General features: G+C 37.4%; 1 long non-coding RNA gene across 1 annotated transcript; it reads right to left on the reverse strand.

The window, feature by feature from the left end:
• Window positions 1-1,390: 1,390 nt before the first annotated feature.
• LOC137468393 (uncharacterized) lies at window positions 1,391-4,034 on the reverse strand. Its single transcript, XR_010995910.1, has 2 exons — window positions 3,528-4,034; window positions 1,391-1,909 (listed from the first exon to the last, which is right to left on the reverse strand). It is a non-coding gene; the product is annotated as an uncharacterized lncRNA (long non-coding RNA).
• Between the last annotated feature and the right edge of the window lie 392 nt (window positions 4,035-4,426).

Here is a 4,426-nt window from a genome sequence, read left to right on the forward strand (position 1 = left end):
CTATACCCTTGGAGAAGTACTATCTTTTGAACCTTTGTGCTGTTACCAGTTTGATGCCTCCTACCTGTTGTACTAAAGGAAACTGTGATAATTTTCTGTCTTCTTCATGGAGATGCATCATATCTGCCATCCATCCTCACTGTGATGTGGTTCTGTGATATTCCCAGCTTTACAGAGGAAGAAATCTCATCTTTATTTCTTGCAAACTGGAGTGAAGTGATCACTGCCCATCATTCACCATGACAGCTGACCAACAAATTAGAAAACAGGGTTGGATAATAGTCCCCACTAGTCTGTCCTATCTGGAATACGGGCAAAAATGCAATTTAATGGTTTATTTTGGCCTTCAGTCCATTTTTCATGTGCTGTGGATACGTACAGAAGTGCTGATTATCAGAACCTCCAAAGGCTATAAGTTCGGAAAAGCAGAATTCCTTACAGAATTCCACAGTAAGCCCAGATCAGAAAAACACAACTATAATACTACTATAGGAGTATTACATTTGTAACTAGAAAGCTCCTCCTCTTATGTAGCAGTCATCAATAATTTTTCAGGGATTCTTTTTTTTAGTTTAGTTTCTTTGTTTTCATTTAAATTTTTTCTAGGCAGCACTGCCAACCCATTTGGATGTATATTTTTCTTTTAAGCCATCAGCCTTTGCAAAAATCAAGGTGATATTTTGTAATCATGTAACAGATCATTGCTAGATGTAGGATATATGTGCAAAGAAGTTCTAATTTTTTTTTATTTCATGGAATCATTAATGTTGGAAAAGACCTCCAGATCATCAAGTCCAATCTTTGACCAAAGGTTAAAACCAGCAAAATAAAAATAAACAAAACTAGTTGGATGATTGTCCTTTGAAATTTTTGTCCTATATCATCACCTAGTATCTCCTCACCAAAACTACCTAGACAAATTACCTAGGCAGACTTCAGTGTGGTCTGAGAGACCTTAAAGTTCACATATCCTCAAGTTCTTGTCAAATTTACATTAATGCTTAAATTTAAACTGATCCCCAGATATTACATTTTAAATATAAGTGCATTAATATTTTCACTGGACACAAATAATATTAAGTTTAAATGATCATATAGGCTGCTTAGATGTTTTTTCCCAGTGTTTGAAAACCTGTAATTAGTTTCCAAAATCTAAGATTTCTCAGCCCTTTGAAAGCCTTGTAAAACAAAGGCTCTTTTCTTTATTTTACCTTTATTATAGGAAAAGCAGCAAGCTTCTGTAATGCCTAGTATTGTAAAAACCATATTGCTACACTTGGTATAGAAATAATACAGCCTAAGAAAAGCATCTGCTGAGCTCATAATATTGAATTAAGACCAGTGTCCAGAAAAGTGCTTTTGTCACTAAACAGAGCAATCTGGCACAAAGTTAAAAATCTATTATTTTATTCAATGCCTCATTAGGACAGAAAAATCTTTATGTCAAAGTCAGCATCTTCGGAACAGTTTGATGCTGGAGAGATCTGTTACTCCTTGTGTCATGCAAATATTACTCTGCAGATTTGGTGATTTGGTCTGACTCCAAATAGAACTTATTTTCTGTGCTCCTCTAACAAAGTTAATGTATTTTCCTCTCTATTGACTCTACTCTTGCTTTGGAAGCTCTGGATTTTTATAACTGAGTTACACACCATGTATTGCCTAAGTAGATAATGAAGATACTACGCTTTGGTTTTCTCTGTTATAAATGACCGTTGTCATATATCTGTTATAAATGTGTCCATCATCACAAAGAATTAAGAATATTGTGGCAAAGACAGGGCTGCAGTCCAGTTCTCTGGGAGAGGAAGCAGCTTATTTAATCACCAGACTTTCTGTTAGCACAGTGTCTTGCTCATTCACTAAACACTTCCAGGTTTTGGGATACAGAAGGGAAAAATGCAAAGTCCTATGAAAATCAAAGCTTAAAGATTTAAAATGACACTGAGTATGCAGGTGAAGAGACCTTCCTGTATGACCAGCACTGAGCAATGCCACTGACAACAGACTACAGGTCTAAGAGTTGCATGTGTTTCCTTCACAAATGCTGACACTGAGATTGCCAGAGGGAAATTTCCATGGGGTAAAGTCGAGGGACTGCTTCTTTTTCTTTTTAACAGTTGCCAGCATCCTGCAGACATCCAAAGGAATGATGGAAGGGAGGCTGCCATGCCCAGCTTCCAGGCCTGGCTGTCCTAAATATGCCTACTAAATGATTCCTTGGCTTGTAGGTCTCAGAAACCACTTCTGCCAATAACTGACACAACTGGGAGAGAACAAATCTGTAGGCCATTAAATGTTTCCTGGAATTAAATCAACACAAAAACCAAACCAAATCATAAAAAACTCAAAATGGAATAGTATATGATGTGCTTGAAGTATGGTGAGACATAATTTTAATCTATGCCTGAATTGAAGATTATAGATAATTCTGTTTTAATTTTATCATCAGACCTGATAAGACAATAGAGAGGTCACACGGCGGGGGGAGGGGGGGAAAGGCAAACAAAAGCAAAAAAGAAAGCATTAATTGACGAGGCTATTCAGAACACTGTAATTGTGTGCATGAAAGCTTTGGTAGTCCATTGGATCTTCCTGTTGCCATCCACCTGACACACATTATTAGTATGTACTTTTCTATAACCACTAGCTCTGCAGAAGTTTTGGCCAGCATGTTTAGGATGTCCTATTAAAGGAAAATCTAGAAAATGAGCATTGACTACTTCAGGTATTGTTCTCTTTTCTGCTGTGAGTTTCTGTTTCTTTCTTCGCTGTGGTTCTCAACATTATCACGAAGTCACAGGACTGCACTGTACAAAAGATGTCCCGTGAAGCAGAGGTCAGTGGTATGCTTTAGGACTGAAATAAAATAATGTTTTTCTTTTGGCTGGAAAAACTTATAAATGGCATTTTACTTTCCACAGTGGTTATTCCAACATGTCGGGTTTTTTTTCCCCCTATGAGACAGTCTGTAGATGAACTAGATTAACAGCAGCTAATTTTCCTAATATCATGACCCTTTGGGAGTACCATTTTACTAGAAGTAAAATGAGATATAATCCTCCCCCATAGCAACATCATTATTTATTATTACTCTATTAATAGATTCTGTAACTTGTTTTTATTAACAAGATATGACTGCATATTTGGCAGTGACTCTCTTGATATCAAGGCAAAAAGTCACAAGATTAGAATCATATTTTCTCAATAACACTTTCTAACAATAGACAGAATTCACACTAAAGAGCATCTTGCTAAGAATAGATGGAATTATTGTGTAAAAGTGCTTCATGTACAATGGAAAAAATTCCAATAATTTTGGCTGGAAGGCTACAACAATTTGTGACAAAAAGAAAATGATGCTGTCACAAGTGCAGAAAAATGCTTTAGCTCTGCTAGGGTGCTGCTTCTCTGCTCATCCCCACTGTTTCACACTCTTTTGGAAGAACTTAACTTTTTAAAACTTTGCAATTCTTTGGCACTTGTCTGCCTCCTATATTTAAAAAATGTAGTTGTGAACATCATACCTGAAGGAAAATTGAGATTACTTTGCATTGGCATAATTGTTTTTTCTGAATGTGTATCATCCCAGTGTAACTTGTCTTGAAGTGGAGGAGTGCTTCAGTAACATCTTCAAAGCTACCCCACTAATCTTTGAAACAGTATTTGATAATACCTGCCCAAAGTCAGACTGCAGTTAGACTGACAGTGTGTTGACTGTGTGTAATACTGGCTAATACTGTATCACACTTTATACATTGGCTTTTCAAGTTCCTTCTTCAGCAGAACAGGCTCCTACCATTCTTAAATACTAGAACATAATTGGTATAATTAACAATCACAGTTTCTTCACTCTCATTTTTAGCATCCCCTTTTTACATTGGAGAATAAAAGTCCAGTGTCTTCAGTTTAGAGCTATACTGTATTTTTCAATGGTGCCATAAATTACATAATCCCATTGAAATTAATATGAGACAGGACAGTCCTTTTTTAGGTGTAGTCAACATATGTGGAAGGTCCATATCTCATATCATGTGAAGATGTGACTTGAACCAATCACTCCTTTGTCACAGTGGTTAAATCATAACCAAAGGGAACAGGATCAGCTCCAGCTGCAGTGATGCCATCCTGAATAAAGCACCCTCTGGCTAGAGCCTCTTACCCATACCATGCAGAAAGGCCACGCTCCCTGCTGACACATTCCCTCCCCCTTCCCTTTACCTCGTGTCCCACTGCTGAGGTGGGGAACCAAAATCTGGGCAGTGCCATTGGGGGTGTGAGGCCTGCAAGATGTGGGTCAGCACTGGATGGTGAATCTCATTCTCAGTGGGTCAATGAACTGAAAGCACAGAGGCCTGACTTTTCTCTAGTAAGTCTTTGATCTGCCAAAGCAGCAAAATGTTAAAATCACTGTGACTTTAGAAAA

This window comes from Anomalospiza imberbis, chromosome 2 (assembly GCF_031753505.1).
Source record: "Anomalospiza imberbis isolate Cuckoo-Finch-1a 21T00152 chromosome 2, ASM3175350v1, whole genome shotgun sequence".
Classification (NCBI taxonomy): Eukaryota; Metazoa; Chordata; class Aves; order Passeriformes; family Viduidae; genus Anomalospiza; species Anomalospiza imberbis.